We start from the raw sequence: 19220 nt of genomic DNA, 5'->3' as shown, positions 1-19220 counted from the left end.
AGTTGGACTATTAGTTTCCATAGGATCTTCCTCAAGAAGGTAAGCTTCTACAAACAGAGGACCAAGCTCTGATACCAATTGTTAGGATAACTAGTGAACAACTAAGAGGAGGGAGGGTGAATTAGTTGTTAACATATTATGTGAATTAAAGCACTTAAAACCTTTTATTGGAATAACTAATAATGTATTAAAGCATAATTGAAAACCAGAGAATCAATACCATGCAACCATAACACATAACACCATGATTTGTACGTGGAAAACTTGGTAAAGGGAAAAACCATGGTGGGAAACCCTACCCACAATCAGATGATGCTTCTATAGAAAGTATATGATTATAATAGGGGCCCACACATGTAGGAAGACACACTACCTAGAGTGCACTGCTCATCACAATGGAGTCTCACTAACTACAAAAGAGGTTAACCACCTAAAAGTATTTGGACAAAAATCAAGAAAGAAGAAATGCATGTGATAGAATCAAACATGCCAGATTATAGTTATGGTTAAGATCAATACTAGAGGTCTAAAACCTCTTACATAACCCTGACTCAATCACCTATGATTTACCAAATCCTTTGCACAAATGATTATTACATTATTCGCTCCTTTCCTATATGATCTACAGTGAGATCTTACAAATATTAATACAAGCCCCAGACCTAAACAATTAGGTCAGCCACCCAAATAATAATTCAATAGATCCACTACATAATCCTAAAATAAAATCATAAAACATGTTGGCCTAAGGACAAACAAATTTCATCTAATCAATAAAACATCCCAAAAGCACATCAGAAGGATCCACCAACACATTTCATGAAACCGGTCCATAACCTAGATAGCACCAAATCTAAATTAGATCCACACACACCAAAGCAATGACACCAATTAGTCGAGGCACAAACACAATCACCATCAGCATCCTGAATCCCTTCTAGAAGCTACACCAATACCACTTAGTATTACGTCAAAGATATTCAATAAAGCTCTGTCGGTGAAACCCTTATCAGACATACAAAGTAGGCTTACTAGAACATAAGATAGCATTCACTCATCAAGTCAATACCAAGTGACTCAAATATACTTCAAAAGCATATGAACCATTCATACATACTTATTCCATTATTTATATCATACCAGTGACAATCAACTGATAAGCTTCCCAATCCAATCCTTCTACATGAAGTCGGTAAACAACTGTAATATCTACTGTTGACATCATTGACAAAACATCAATGCAACACATAATCAATTCCTCTAAATTACCAACAAAGATAACATGAAAATGACCTAATGATGAACTCTAAAAAGAATCAAATGTGCAACTACATGAAAATGATATTGATATGATGAAATGAATCAATAAAAGAAAATGCATTACAAAATCGAAAATGAAATGCAAATGAATGGAAGTGAATTTTAATATGTAGATGAATCTTAATATCAGATGGAATGCAACTAAATCTTAAAGTGAACATGATCCTAAAATGATAATGAAAATACCTCCTTAAATGATGATGGTATGCACATATAAATGAATTACAAAATAGTCATGCAAATGAACCTTATAATGAGAATGACTCCTAGAATAAAGATGATATACAAATGATGTGATTATTCAAAATGGAGATGGACAATATTATGTGATTTGCCAGCCATAATCCAATGAAATATATCAAAGAGAAGAAGAAGAAGAAGAAGAAAAAAGAGGTGAATGAATAAATTGGAGTCTCTAGGGTAAACAAATCGAATGGAATGGGTGAATAGGTAGGATTTTGTTGTGTAAATGTGGAGAGAAAACCTAGTAATTATATTGCCATGGATGATCTATACCACTGTTTATAGGAGTTGAGATGCTATGAATATCTAAGGTGTGTACTAGACTCTCAAACAATAGATTATCTCAATGAACACAGGCTCACAAATATCTATGATGGTGTAAATGAAATATTGTTGGATCGTATAAGAGAAACCATCAAACATGCCATACCACAAAAGATGCCCCAATATAGATCAACCAAAGACATACCAAGATATAGAATGATCAAGGTAGCCCCAGATAGACATAGTCATAGGACATAAAAGGAAATCAAAGAGAAAAGACCAACCATGCACACAACATTCACATGGACAACTAATATCTCTTGCCAAGAATAGGACATGGATCTGAATGGTCTATCAAACATGGGAAGGATGCATCCTGATGGGAAAAGGTAATGGATATGACTAATAAGTAGCAACAAACTAGGTGGATATGCAATGTGTACAAAAAAGGACATGGTCACTAAGATTTGATTAGCATAGTATGGATGGGTGTTTGGTTGACGTGCAATTCAAGAAAAATCTTTAATTGATGGAAACAACTCAGAATATGGGGGAAATCTCAATGTGATGGGATAATGCTCAGTGCAATGGGTCAACCCTTATTCATGATTTGGAGTATATCTCATCATCTCAATGGGAGGTGTCATGCCCAAAATTTAGGGCAAAATCGGAACAATTTTTTTTTTAAAAAAAACTTAATTTAATTAATAAGCACACTCTTGCGACAAGCGTTAGAGAAAATTCCATTAATAAAATTCGAGCTCCTTCCGAAACGAACGAAGCATCGACAATCAGTTATATTCTAATTGCGGAATAACCTACTGGTTTAAATTTTATCTCCAAAAGATATTTAATTAATAGTTTTATTAAATTAATCATACTAAAAATATTAGGAGAGATATTTTAAAATTTATTTCCCACTATGACTATATAGTCTTAGCAATTTTAATTAATTTCTTCTTTATAATTTTCTTCCATATCTATATTGTGTACATATAAAAAGTACATATATACATATAGATCATGCATATATTTTGTATATAAATAATTTAATTTCTTAAATCAATTAAACTCAAAAAAAAAACATACATATATATTCATATATATATTCCCATATAGATATATATGGAAACATATATATTATTATATATATATTCTACATATATTCCAATATTTTAATCCTAACCTCCTAAATCCATTTCAACTTTCTAAATATTATCACTTAATTTCCTCAACCCTAATTAGGGTTCTAAATTCTTATTTAACCATTACCCAAATCCAAATTACATGTTTATTTTTTTTTGATTTTAAAAACTAAACTTCCCTAGCCACTATCGGGCTAGGGTTTTAACCCCCTTCTTTTTTTTAGCAGGTAAAGATTCATGCCGGGCCGAAGACCTTACGGCGGCCATGTCCGAAATTACTTGCAGGTCACAGAGGTTCCAAGTGGTGGCTGGCCGCGCGCACCACTGTGTGAGCGCACAGTGGTGCCGCGGCACCACTGTGTACCCACACAGTGGGCGCCGCTGGCGGCACCACTGTGTGGCCACACAGTGGCGGCCGCGGCCGTCCACTGTGTGCCCACACAGTGGGAGCCGCAAGCGGCTCCACTGTGTGTGCACACAGTGGGCGCCGCGCGGTCGTCCACTGTGCGTACACACAGTGGAGCCCGCGGGGTCTCCAACCTATATTTTTTTAAAAAAATTTTTTAAAAAAAATACAATAACATTTAAATATATATATATATATATATATATATATATATATATATATATATGTATATATATATTTATATATATGTATATATATATTTATATATATATGGTGTTTACAAAAAAATTAACATGCATAAATAAAATGATAAATTTAATACCAAATAAAGTTTATATACATTTTACAAGAGAACTATTACATGCAAATTTTTAAGCTAATATAATAATGGAAAAGATAACCAAGTTAAATCAAAAATAAAATAAATATATATATATATATATATATATATATATATATATATATATATATATATATATATATATATATATATATATATATATATATTAATTTAAGTGCATCTATAAAACAAACTTCTAAATCAAAGTTAACAAAAAAAATACAATCTAAAGTATTTCACAAGGATACATTATTCGTTGCTCTTTTTGTAATAAGAAATCCTTTAATATTTCTTTAAATAAAATATTCACATAAAACAACTTTTCTTTCTATCTAAAATACTTAAAAGCTTTCAGCTAAAATAAACTTCTAAATTGACTCAATTAAAAATATAGGTAAAAATCTAAATGAAAACAGATTTTTTTTTTTATTTCTTTCATAAAACAAGAAGCTTTACATGCATCACTGATTTGCTTTTCTTTTTCAAATATACTAGAAGTAAAATCAAGCCTTTTCTCTTTCTTTAAAACATCTCTAATATATACTATCAAATATACAGAATGTTTTCTCTGAACAGTCACAATAATAAAACTTCAAATCTTTTATTACAAAATTTTCAACTTGCTTCTCCTTTCTTTTGAATGAGGCATTTATTCACAACAACTTTAAAACAATATCTGCAAACTGATTTCAAATATCTTCAATTTCAATCTTCTGAATATCTTTCATGAATTTCTATCCTCTTTCCTCTGGATTTCCTGCATGATAGAAAACACAAAACTGACCACGGAGTGCTCACCTCCCAGCCTAGGCTAACTGGTAGCCACCCCCGAGCTCGGAGAACCAATTCCTAGACGGGTAACAAACAGGCAAACACAAAGAAACACAAAACATACAAACATTACAGACACATTCCCAACCTGGCTTTCACAGCACCACACTCTGGTGGTGAATAATTTCAAAGGGTGGTAGTGGACCAAATACCCTAAGGAGAATTCTGCAAGTATGTAATAACAAGAAGCCACCTCATGGCACAAATAACATATCAAAATCTCAACCCCATAAATTCCTTATGCCCCCCAAAGGCATTCTAGCCTTATAACCCTCCTTATGACCCCCATTGCACAAACAGGCCATGCAGCAAGGGTCACACAAAGATCCCTTGTGATCGCTCTCTAAAGAGAGTCTCTCACTCGAGGGCTATCACTGCTACCACCCTCAAGATCCTCTTCTCTCCCAAGAGGAAGAGAGATCTTGAGAAAACTCCCAAAACACATTCATTCATAAAACAAAACCAAAAGATTTTCAAACATTCATTTTCAAGAATACAGATTTTCTTATTCAACAACTTTCAGAAATAAACCTAAACTAGACATTAAAAGTAAAAATGAAACCAACCTTATTCTGCCCCAAAGGTTATAATGATATCTGAAGAAGAGCTGCCCAATCCACAATTCTTTATTTTTCCTTAATCAATTTCTTTATCCCATAACATTATTTTTCTTCCAAATTTTCTTCCGTCTCCAAAAATGGAGAGTGGGTGATTAACCAGCTATTCCCAAAAATCCTCCTTAAGAAGCTCACTCCCTGAGTTCTCACAGGATTCTAAAAAAAAAATCAACAAAAGAAGGAAGAAAGCAAAAATGCAAAAAGACTTTCCTTCCAAAAGGGAAAATCTGAATTTGATTTTCACTTCAATTTTCAATTTTCGCTCAACTCAAAAAAACCAATTTTTAAAGCATTAAAAAGATCATTATAAAGTAGAAACTTGCCTAAAATTACCCCTAACCCCTAGGTATACCTTATGGGCTTTAGGAAACCCTAATAAACTACCCCTAGGTGTTCATTTAACCCATTTTAAACCCCTCTGAAGTTTATTTTCGGGTCAAACATAAGTTGACCACTCCAAATATTATATTCTCAAAATATCTTTTTGACAACACATTATTTTATTTAAAATTAATTATAATTAACACTTTCCCATCAAGAGACAAAATAAAATATTTAAATTTAAATCCTCACATGTGTCAAGTGACACTAATAAAATACTTTTACGAAAATAAACATGAAATTGTCTCTTGAGGTTTTTTTTTTTTTACACAATAAATTTAAATAACACAAAACACACATGCAGCATATACTGATACGAATAAAATACAACACAAACGGGGTGTTGTCTCTCCAAATAGACAAACCCTGGCTTTACGAACATACTTAAGTCTAGGTTTGATTCTCCGTAATTTTCCATGGTCACATGGTAAATTTCCTGCGCATCTCAATTTACACATTAGTACTCCCAAATATTCATATAAAATATAATTCAATAATACAACAATGCACATCATTACATGCATACAATTTTCATCTGCACAGATGGAATACATCTTTTGTCAAGCAAATTCACATAAACAATTTTTTATCCCAATTCACATAAACTAAACATACATCATAGCTCTATATTCAAAGTAAAGTCCTGCAAATTCATTTACGACATCTATCATTGCAACATCATTCTATCTAATAATCATGTAGTGTTCTATCTCATAAAGCATGTAAGTAAAACATCAATTCATAGCAATGTTATCCAATATCCTGAAATCATAAAAGTTCTAAGTCTCAAAATGCATCAAAACAAAGTATCCATAGTAGTCTAAAATATAACATCCACTGAATGTCAAACTGAGTCGAGGTGAGGCCTCACAGGAGGGAGCAGGCGATAGAGGACCAACAAAAGGATGGGAGAGTATGGTCGAGGCAAAGAGTATCTACATAGATACAAGAAGTGTGATAGGGAAAGTGAGAATGTAATGTTAAAGGGATATGGATGTGGGGGGAAAGTTATGAAAGCAAGTGTGATGAGTCTCCAAATAGATGGTGGATCTGACTTATTTACCTTGACGCCTAAAAATAGGTCACCAAGGTAGTTGCCCATAGAACCAAAAAATTGTTTTCACTAATAGACGAAATGATTTTTGTTAGGTCCCAGAGACAACTGAGAGGGGGGGGGTGAATTAGTTGTCTAATAAATACAGATCAATTAACCAACTTAAGGCTTAATACTGGTAAACCTGTTAAGTATGCCAGTAGACAGTGTTAACAGTAAATTGCTATACTAGTAAAGATTAATGCATGAAACATAAACATAAAGTCATCCACAACACATAACACCAATATTTGTACGTGGAAACCCTGTAAGGGGAAAAACCATGGTGGGAAACCTTACCCACAATCAGATGATACTACTACAGATAATAAGTGTACATAAATGGGGTCTACACATGCAAAAAGGCCAATAGCCTAGAGCTCACTGCTTAATCACAAAATGGGAGTCACACTGACTACAGTTGGATGGTTAAATCTAATAAGAATGTACTATAAAAAATAGCATCTTCAAATGCTGGATTCAGTACCGATGTAATGTTGATATGCTTCTACAAAAACCTAGCTTCACCTTCAAATGATGTCTTCATGTATACCTCTGCTTAATCTCAAATATACCTTCACACAATTCTTCTTCTAATTCCATATTCGGTTTTACAAATAAGATCTTACATTTATACCATACCCTAAGACCAATTTTAGTAGGTCGGCTCTACAAGATATTGCAATAAAAACATTTTACAAATAATATAATATCTGATGCAATAACCGATTGAACAAGTCAGCTTAATTCATTTACAACAATAATAAATCATCTCTATAGCATGCCATGCTGATTTGAAAAAGATAAGCCTTTCGGTGTAACCCTAGATAACCCTGGACCTATTTGCCGGTAAAAGAAAATATGCAAATATGAATATACCAATGATTAATTCTTCAAAGCAAAGTGTCCACACGATGTCTTCGACATTACCAAGTGTCTTCCATATCATTCCAAGTGCCGGTGAACATTATATCCTGTTGGTGAACCATATACCAGTAACTGTGCAATAGTTACTTGCTTGCTAGTGAATGTTGTTAGATCTCCAAGGTGTTAGTGTTTCAGTAGGTGTTGACATCAATGACAAAACCATACCAAAATACCAAAAATCTCCCCCTTTGGCATTGATGGCAACACAAGATGGAAAAACCATCAAAGTGTCAAAATAGAAATGCCAAATACTAAAAACCAACAATCTCCTCTAAACAATTTCTCCCTCTGGGAGCAACATGTGTTTATCCAAAGATTTTTCAATACCAATCTCTCCTCAAAAGATAATGTGTTTTTTCATAGATATCTCTCCCCCTTTGACATCAAATGCCAAAGTTTTAATAAAACCAAGTACATATACAAAATACCAATCAATTCAATATACCAACTACTCCCCCTGAGAAGTAGCTTCCTCATCAAAGACCAGAGTAAAATATTTGTCTTTCAATTCTACCGGTTGATGACAATCATCAACTATCTAAGTCTCTACCAATGGTGGTATGACTTCAAGTAGATCTTTGAGATATTCAAAAGTCTCCTTAGGCAAAGGTTTTGTGAAAATATCTACAAGTTGTTCTTTAGTATTCACATAAACCAGTTTTATCTCCTTTTATTCAACTTTTTCTCTTAGAAAATTCAGTTTGATAGAAACATGTTTTGTTTTAGAATGTAATACCGGATTCTTAGATATATCAATTGCTGCAGTGTTATCACAATATATAGTAATAGGTTCTTTGCATTTTACCTTTATGTCTTTCAACATTTTCTTAAGCCATAGTACCTATGTACAGTTAGTTGCTGCTGCAACATATTCTGATTCTGCTGTTGATAAAGATGTACAACTCTATTTCTTACTCAACCAAGAAACTAATCTCTTTCCAAGAAAGAATGATCCTCCAATGGTGTTTTTTCTATCATCCACATCTCCTACCCAATTTGCATCTGTGTATGCACATAGATCAAAATTTTCATCTCTAGGATACCATAATTCAAGATTTGCAGTGCCTTGTAAGTACTAGAAAATCCTTTTTACTATTGATTCATGATTTTCCCTAGGATTACTTTGAAATCTAGAAACAATACATACTACATTCATAATATCAGGCCTGGTTTGTGTCAAATACAGTAGACCTCCTATCATAGATTTGTATCTAGTTGGATTAACAGGTGTAGATTCATCCCTTTGAGATAATTTGTCATTTGTAGTCATAGGTGTGCTTACTAGTTTAGAGTTCTCCATCCCAAATTTCTTTAATAATTCTTTCAAGTACTTGGATTGACTCAAAAATATACCTTTATCAGTCTGTGAAATCTGCAATCCTAAATTTTTTTTTATTTCTCTAATCATAGACATTTCAAATTCTTGTTGCATTTTAATAGAAAATTCCTTACATAATCCATCTTCTCCTCCAAAGATTATATCATCAACGAATACTTCTATAATCAAGATGTCATCATTAGTTATTTTGTAATATAAATTGTTGTCTGCATTTCTTTTAGTAAAGCTAATCTTTAAAAGATACTTATCCAACCTTGCATACCAAGCTCTTGGGGCTTGTTTCAATCCATACAGAGCTTTTCTTAACCTACAAACCATATCATTGTCATCTATCAAAGAAAATCCATCAGGCTGTTCAATATATACTTCCTCTTCAAGATCTCCATTCAAAAATGCACATTTAATATCCATTTGATAAACTTTGTAGTCCTTGTGAGCTGCAAAAGCCAAGAATAATCTAATTGCCTCAATTCTAGCTACCGGTGCAAAGGTTTCATTGTAATCAATTCCTTCTTTCTGAGAATATCCCTTACACACTAGTCTTGCTTTATTTTTGACAACCTTACCATTTTCATTAAGTTTGTTTCTAAATACCCATTTGGTTCCAATTACATTTTTATCTTTAGGCTGGGGAACTAATGTCCAAGTATTATTTTTCTCAATTTGTCCTAATTCTTCTTCCATAGCTTTAATCCAAAATTTATCTTCACATGCCTCATTTATAGATGATGGTTCAATTTGAGAAATAAAACATACCTCTTCATTTTCCAATTATCTGATCTTCAGAATGATTCAGTCTTACATACCGGGGTGTCTTAGTTTGTTGGTGTTCCTCAATTACTGTGGAATCCTCAGATGATACCGGGGTAACTGGATCTTCATTCTATACCAGTGGATTCGGTGTAGCTTCATTTGTCAAAACTTCTATTGCCGGTTCAAAGTCTATATACCTTGAAGTTCCTCTGAATTGTTCATCAATCTTTACATTTGTACTCTCAACAATTTTCTGTAATCTTTTATTAGAGCATCTATAAGCTTTACTCTTAGATGAATAACCAAGAAATATCCCTTCATCACTTCTAGGATCAAACTTGCCAATATACTGATCTCTTCTAATATAACATTTACTTCCAAAAATTCTGAAATACTTAAGAGTAGGAGTATTACCAAACCATAGTTCATGAGGGGTCTTACCGGTTTCACCTTTGATGTGAACTTTGTTGAATGTATAGACAATAGTGCTAACTGCTTCTCTCCAATACACATGTGGTAGATTTTCTTTAGGTAACATACTTCTTGCTACATCCAAGATAGTTATGTTTTTCCTTTCAACAACTCCATTCTATTGTGGTGTACGAGGTGCTGATAACTATCTTCTGATTCCATTTACTTCACAGAATGTATTAAATTCCTTAGATGTGAATTCTCCTCCTTGATCTGATCTTAAACATTTGATTTTCTTATCGGTTTCATTCTCAACCATTGCTTTGAATAGTTTGAATTTTCCAAGTGCTTCTATTTTTTCTTTGAGAAAAGTAACCCAACACATTCTAGAATAATCATCAATAATTAGCATGAAATATCTATCACCTTGTAAGCTTTTAGTTCTTGTTGGACCACATAAATCAGTGTGAATCAAATCAAGAGCATTATTGGATTTTTTTGGAATACTTTTGAAACTAGCTCTAACTTGTTTTCCAAATTGACATTCCTTACAAATTATATTCCGAGTTTTCACAATTCTAGGTAGATCTCTAACTGCCTTAGAAGTACTGATTTTTACCATGCAATCAAAGTTTACATGACATAGTCTCTTATGCCATAACCAACTTTCATCTATATGTGCAATCAAGCATGCCTTTTCACTATTATTCAAATGAAAGATATTACCTCTAGTCTGATTACCGGTTGCAATTTCCAAACCAGTTCTATTCATGATTTTGTATTTTCCATTTTTAAATTGTAACTGAAATCCCTTCTCAACTAATTGACCAATACTTAAAAGATTATGTTTTAATCCTTCAACATAGTAGACATTGTCAGTGTTATGATCACCATCAAGAGATATTGAACCCTTACCTTTGATTGAATAGGCTTTGTCATCTCCAAATCTTACTAAACCTCCATTGTATTCTTGAAAGTTCAAGAATTTACCTTTGTCTCCTATCATGTGATGTGAGCATCCTGAGTCAATGATCCATTCATCCTTTGCTTCAACTTTAGCTGCTAGGGCTTGTTCTACCAGTTGAGTAGTAGGTGCCTATTGATCTTCTATTATAGCAACAAAAACACATCCATTGTCTGCTAGATCCTCATCAAAATCATCAGTCACACCTTCATCAGCAATGTAACAAGATTTATCTTTGTTCTTCTTAATGTTGGCATATGGACACTCCAATGAGACATTGTGTAGGATTGAAGGTTTTGTCATTGATGGCAACCTTGCAATCCTATGGCATCGGCAAGACATTATATCGGCAAAACATTATTCAAGCAAGACAGTGACCAACATCAGCAAGATCACTCTACACCGGCACCAACACAAAAGAGAACATGTATACCGGCACAGAGGCTGACAGGATTTTTGATATGTAATATTTTGTTTATTATTGTAAGCCGACTTGGCAAATTGTAAAATGACTCTTGTATATAAAAGAGATCATTGTAGACATTTGTAATGTATGGATAGGAAGTATAAAGATAATTATAAGGGAGACCTAATGTGCGAATTGTAGGTCCAGGGTATATGTAAAGAACAGAGCAAGAATTGGTACTGAATCTGGCATTGAAGATGCTATTGTAAAGCAGTACAGAATATTGGATCTATGTAAATCCTCATTGTAAGTCAGTGTGACTTCTTATTGAGTAGTGTGCTCTATGCAGTTGGCCTTCTTGCATGTGCAAGACCCTCTTGTAAGTAATATTCTCTTATTGGCCAGTAAGTGAATATTGTGGGTCACAAATCCCACTGAGGTTTTTCCCACACCAGGTTTCCTCGTCAAACATCTTGTGTTATGGTGTTCTTTTCATGTGGATGTTTTTTATTATGTTATTTACATTAATTCTTGCATACCAGTATACTGTTACTTTATGTTCTGCATGTTCTATTTCAAGAAAATCTTATTATCGGTCAGATACTGATTCACCCCCCCTCTCAGTATCTATGGGAACCCTAACAATTGGTATCAGAGCCCGGTCCTCTATTTTCAAAAGCCTAATAGCTTGAGGAAGATCTTGACACCGGTAAAGATGGAAAATCTGATGAAGCAACTTGAAGGAGCTCTTACTGACTATGATGCAGAGAAGTTGAAAAATATCAAATTAGAAGATGATTTAAAAGCAACTCAGGACATTATTTAGGCACTTCAAGAAAATCTTACTGTTACAAGAAATAAGAGAAGAGAACTTTGTGAAAAATTGCAAAATGAGAATGATGAAAAGGAATCACTAAATGATATGATAAGCAAATTGAAACAAGATATCATGACAACAAAAAATGAAATGTGGGATATGACTATTAGATTTTGCAAAGAGATTGAGGATAGAAAGAAGAATGAAGAAGAATTGACCAGAAGACAAAGTGATGCAGCAAATGAGAACACAAGACTTAGCTATGAAAATGACATGTTGAAGATAGATCTGATGCATACTCAGAATGACTCAAATGAACTAATGAGACAAAAAGAAATCTTGGAAAGGGAATTGGAAACTGCAAATCAACACAAAGAAAAATTCAAGAAAAGCTCAGAAGAACTTGGTACCCTATTGAAGAATTAAAAACCCAAAGGTGACACTTCTGGAATTGGATTTGAAGTTGGAGAAAGCTTTGGTACTGCAAATACCCAGGATCATAGCAAACCGGTAAGACCTTCTAATACTTACAAATTCAATGGAAAATGATTTAACTGCAATAAATATGGTCATAGGGAAAATGAATGTAGATCTAGGAATTATCAGAACATCAATCCTCCCACCGGTCAATGCTCCAAATGCAACAAAATTGGTCATAACTCTGAAAATTGCAGAATGAATGTAAGATGTTATGTTTGTGGAAGATTTGGTTATTTATCAAATAAATGCATAACACAAACCAACATAGGTTATGGGAAAGCTATTCAGAAAAATAATGTAACTTGTTATGCATGTAACAAGATTGGTCATATTGCTAATTTTGTAGAAGTAAAGGTACACCGATAGATAACAAAAGTACTAGTTTGAAAGGTAAAGAAAAGGTTGAAGAGGTTAAGAAAGAATTCTCAAAGCAATGGATTAGAAAAGGTGATCTAAATATTGGGGATACTCCTCCACCAGTAGAACCAACAAATGCTCCACCTATAGGACAATATGATACTCCACCAGCAAGACAAAGCAATGCTCCACTGGTAGGATGTTCTTCATCAAATTGAAGAAAATTATCTTGAGGGTTTGACAATCTAATGACACATGTGCTATTATTCCCTTGGTTAGAGAAAAGAAGTTGAAAATCATTCATTACCGGCAAATAAAGTTAAGCTAATACATTATCGGCAAGCAATTAATGTGGTAGGTAGTAGAAAAGACTTTATAAAATAAGGTTTTTGGCTCCATTTCATTTCACCCTGAATTCAAACTTTCAGAGAGCGCAAAGATTTCCAAGCTAAGGCATTCTGAGCAAAGAGGCAAAGCACTTCATAAATCAATCCATCCAAAGGCAGAAAAAGGTATTTATCATCATGGCATCCTCCTCTGCACCTGAATTCATAGCAAACTCTACAGTAGTCAAAGTTATAAAATGACCTAGGCCCATGTTTTAGCTAGTTCCCAAGGTAGCTAAGAAAGATGACAACACAAGTGCTTTTTCAAAAATTCCAAAAGGTGTTGTTTATGCAGAAGACCCTAGAATGTATATTCATTGCAACATAGAGGAATTAGGTGATGAAGAAATTAAAAACATGTATAAGTCTGTCATATGTGACAATTCTGGAAATATGAAACCTGAGCATAAAATTGTTGAAACCCTAGGATTCACTGAAATCCTCTGCATTCCTAAATTTCCCAAGGAAGTGGTTAGGATAGTTCTGAGTAGGGTACATGGTTCATTCTTTTGGCTTGACTCAGTGCATAAAATTACAAAGGAATCTGTGAAAGTAGTAACAGGGTTACCTTCCACCGGTAATAGACCTGACAAAACCAAAAAGGTCTCCAATGACTTAGTAACAAACTTAACTGGTGCAGCTTCGGACAAGAGATCATTGAGGGTTAATGATGTGACTGATACAAATGTTAGATTTGTTAGCATGATTTTAGGTTACAAAGCAACTCATGCTAATAGGCTTAACTCAGTTTCCAGTTTATGCATAAAGAGTGCTTATGACATGGTTAAGGACAATGTGAAAATTGATATCTGTGAATGGTTAAAGGATGAGTTAATTGACAATTTAGCAAAAATAAAGAAGGATAAGAAAGGAACCTCTAGATTTGGAAATTTACTTGTATGCTTAATGCTACATATAACCAAACAAGCTCCCGGTATAGGCAACAAGGATTTTGGATTTGACATACTAGTAGGGAAACAATTGTTTGACTTATTTAACAACATGGGTGAAAACAGAGAAAAGAATATCAATGAGTATTTTCAAGCACTAAAGGTCAGAATGAATAAGAGAATCAGACTATCATAGGAAATTGTCAACAAATACAAGGATGATATATGTTTTGTAATAAAAAAGGATGAGATCTGGATGGAAGCAGTCATCCCAAGGACAATCTGGGTAACAGAGATGGGGTATGAAACAGAGGACCACATAGTGTAAACTTATGCCAAAGCACTTCTGGAAGCCCCCAATGAACCAAAGGAAGAAGTATTTGGTAGCGCTGAGACCATTGAAAGTCAAATTCAATCTAAGAAGAGAGTGAAAAAGGTTGAGGCATTTGTGAGAAAAGGAACTAGACAAGCAAAAGCTGTAAAGGAAGATGTATTAAAGAAAACTGACATAACTGAAGATGAATTGGCAGCCCAACAACCTAAAACTCATCTATCACCGGTATGTACTTCCTCGGAAGGAGATATGCCAACAACTTTCAAAAGAGTTGTCAGGAAAAGAGACGCCTCACCGGTAACCACTCCTTCACCTAGAAGGACAAGACAAAAGCAACAAGCCGTAAGATCTCTGGTCAGGAAAGTCACACCTAAACAGAAGCTGACCCCCAAAAAGAAGAAGAAGACAAACACTGACTTGGCCCCTCTTGACATATTACTGAATGAGATCATAGAGGAATGTAAACTGAAAAACATAGGGAAAATCTATGACACCCTATCAGATGATGAGAAAGGACAAGTTGAGGAGAGTGTTATATTACACATGGACATGTATAAAAAGTTTTTGTTGCAAGTCTTAAATGAAATTCCTGATGAACTATATAAAAGACTTGAGGCCAGAAGGCAAGGAATAATTGAATTGGATAGGAAAATTAAAATAGAAAAACTACTTGCAGTATACCTGGTTAACTCACCTAAGGAAATTGATGATCTGATAGCTCAGGCCAACCAAACAGTTTTTTCCACTGCTCACCGACAAATTTCACTAATGGTAGGTAGAGTTACAGAAGTTTCAAAGGAAACAAAAAATGGCTGGGATACATTCTTGGTTGAAAAAGAAAAACAAGAAGAATATAAGAATCCCAAGCCCATTCTGGTATATCAGAAGGATAAAGGGAAAGGTAAAGTTGGTGGACCACCAAGTATTAAGATTAGAGACAACTTACCCCCACCTCCTTTAAATACTCCACCGGTATAAACAACAACTATAGAAGATCAAGTGGCAGCTGAGAGTATGGATATAGAGGATAATAATCCTAATCCTGAAGTCCTATATACTGTGAATGTTGATACTCAGAAGATCAACATAGTGGTAGATAAGGATACACCAAATAAATTAGGAAAGACAGAGCAACCGGTAGTAGATATAGAGAAAAAGATGGAATCTCAAACACAAGCAGAGAAACCATCAGAGCTAAAGGCTCTAGAATAGATGCCACCAGTGAGAAATGAAGCAGGAAAACCAGTGCTTAAAGAGATGGAGACACAAACAGACCTACCAGAGGTCAATACTAGCATGGTCACTTCCACCGGCACTCAGTTTGTTGGGACACCATCAAATGTGACTGAGGTATTACTTGAATCTATCAAGAAAATAACTGATTATAGCTCACAAGCTTATAAAGCAATAGATGATTCAATTCCATTTTTGAAATCAATAGCTCCAAATTGTAATATAGAAAATAAAGATTCTTTAGGCCAATTGGATACACTTTGTAAATATATTTCTGGAAATTTTGAGCAAACAAAGGTAGAATCTGTAAAGGAAATTGTAGAAAAAGAGAAACAAAAATTCTTTGAGGAAGGAATAAAGAAGTGTAACAAGGAATTTGACACACTTCTATCAGAACTGTGCAATTTATTGAAAGAGTACAAAACTCTGTACAAAGACACCTATAAGATAAACTTTTTGACCATAGATGTAGACAAAAAGATGAGCAAGGTATAGGAAGAGATCAATAAACTTGTAGATAATTTTGTTACCTCACCCGATACATTATCAGTTTTTGAGGAAAAGATAACAAATTTTGAGGAAGAATTGCTCAAATTAGAAAGAGAGAAAGAGAAAATAATAAATAAGGCAAAATTATTAAGATCTAAACTAAGTCCAAGATTGGACTATTTAGCATCTCTACGGAAGGAAATCTAAGAGGCACTAACATAGGGAAGCAAAACACTGGCAGAGCACTTGCAGCATCTCACCAGTACAGTATACAGAACTGAGACAGCAATAAAAGACAGTAAGAAGTTTATGGATGGTATAAACTTAATTTTGGGAGATATTCTTCAGATAATAACTACCCAACTACAAGGTTGAGGTTATGGATTGGTACAACTACCAAATCTACTAACCTTTGTCATTGATGCCAAAGGGGGAGTAGTAGGATGAGAAAATTCAAAACACAAGGATCACATGCTTAGGGGGAGCTCTCACATTTTTGGTAAACCTTTTTGGTCTACACATTTTTTGGATATCTTTTGAAATTTTTCATGAGTGTTGCCATCAATGCCAAAGGGGGAGATTGTTGGCATATGGACACTCCAATGAGACATTGTGTGTGATTGAAGGTTTTGTCATTATTCAAGCAAGACAGTGCACCGACATCAAGAAGATCACTCTACACCAGCACCGGCATATAAGAGAACATGTATACTGGCACAGAGGCCGACGAGATTTTTGATATGTAATATTTTGTTTATTATTGTAAGCCGACTTGGCAAATTGTAAAATGACTCTTGTATATAAAAGAGATCATTGTAGACATTTGTAATGTATGGATAGGAAGTATAAAGATAATTATAAGGTAGACCTAATGTCCGAATTGTAGGTCCAAGGTATATGTAAAGAACAGAGCAAGAACCGGTACTAAATCTGGCATTGAAGATGCTATTGTAAAGCAGTACAGAATATTGGATTTGTGTAAATCCTCATTGTAAGTTAGTGTGACTTCTTATTGAGCAGTGTGCTCTAGGCAGTTGGCCTTCTTGCATGTGCAGACCCCTATTGTAAGTAATATTCTCTTATTGGCCAGTAAGTGAATATTGTGGGTCACAAATCCCACCGAGGGTTTTTCCCATACCGGGTTTCCTCATTAAACATCTTGTGTTATGGTGTTCTTTTCATGTGGATGTTTTTGATTCTGTTATTTACATTAATTCTTGCATACCGGTATACTGTTACTTTATGTTCTGCATGTTCTATTTCAAAAAAATCTCATTACCGGTCAGATACTAATTCACCCCACCCTCTCAGTATCTATGGGAACCTTAACACTTAAATCTGTATCTTTGATATTCAGGATTAGGCTTGTATGTTCTTCTAGCTTCTTCTCTTACTAGCATGTCTATCAGGGCATCTTGAAGCCATATGACCAATTTTATTGTAGTTGAAACATTTAAAGGGTGCTTTACTTTCATACTTACTTCCAACTGGACCTTTTGGCATTTTCCTTGCAAATAGTGCTTCAAGTTCTTCAAGCTCTTCATTCTCCTTCCTAGTTTCTTCAAGTTCTCTTGCATAAAAGGCTTTCTAGTCTGATTTGTCAAATGATGGAGCAGATAATGTTGATGCTTTAAAGGCCAAATTCCTCAATTTCAAAGGCTGGAAGTTTTCCAATCAATGTATCCCTAGTTACTGATGTATTAGGCATTGTTCTCAACTCATTTATAGCAGTAACCTTCATTTTATATGCCGGTGGAAAACCTCTTAAGATTTTTGAAACAATTTCATCCTCACTCAGGGTTCCTCCACAACATTTAATACCCAAAACAATTTCATTTACTCTTTCCATAAAAGCATAAATTCTTTCATCTTCTTCCATTTTCAGATGTTCATACCTGACTCGGAAGCTTTCAAGTTTTGCAATCTTGACTGTAGAATCTCCTTCATTTAGTGTTTCCAAATGATCCCAAATAGCTTTAGCAGTAGACCTATCTGATAATCCCATGATTTGTTGATCTGATAATGCGCTCAAAAGTGTTTCTCTTGCTTTGCAATCATTCTCCTCATCTTTAGCTAGGGTAGTTGGAGCAGTCTGACCAACTACAACAGTAGTATAACCATTCTTTGTAACTTCCCAGATGTCTTTACAAATGCAATTCAGATGTGTCTCCATCCCGATCTTCCATATCCCATAGTTGGTTCCATCAAGTTTAGGACTGTCCTTCCTAAAATAATTAGTAGATATTGGATCTCCTCAAGTTGTTAAACTTCTGCAAAAGATGACTAAGCTCTGATACCAATTGTTAGGTCTCAGAGACAACTGAGAGGGGGGGGGGGTTGAATTAGTTGTCTAATAAATTCAGATCAATTAACCAACTTAATGCTTAATACTGCTAAACCAATTAAGTATGTCGATAGACAGTGTTAACAGTAAATTGCTATGTCGGTAAAGATTAATGCATGAAACATAAACATAAAGTCATCCACAACACATAAAACCAATATTTGTACGTGGAAACCCTGTATGGGGAAAAACCATAGTGGGAAACCTTACCCACAATCAGATGATACTACTGCAGATAGTAAGTGTACATAAATGGGGTCTGCACATGTAGAAAGGCCAACAACCTAGAGCTCACTACTCAATCACAAAATGGGAGTCACACTGACTACAGTTGGATGGTTAAATCCAATAAGAATGTACTGTACAAAATAGCATCTTCATATGCTAGATTCAGTACCGATGTAATGCTGATATGCTTCTACAAAAACCTAGCTTCACCTTCAAATGATG

The sequence above is a fragment of the Cryptomeria japonica genome, chromosome 10, assembly GCF_030272615.1.
Source record: "Cryptomeria japonica chromosome 10, Sugi_1.0, whole genome shotgun sequence".
NCBI classification, from domain to species: domain Eukaryota; kingdom Viridiplantae; phylum Streptophyta; class Pinopsida; order Cupressales; family Cupressaceae; genus Cryptomeria; species Cryptomeria japonica.
This window is presented reverse-complemented; position numbering follows the sequence as displayed.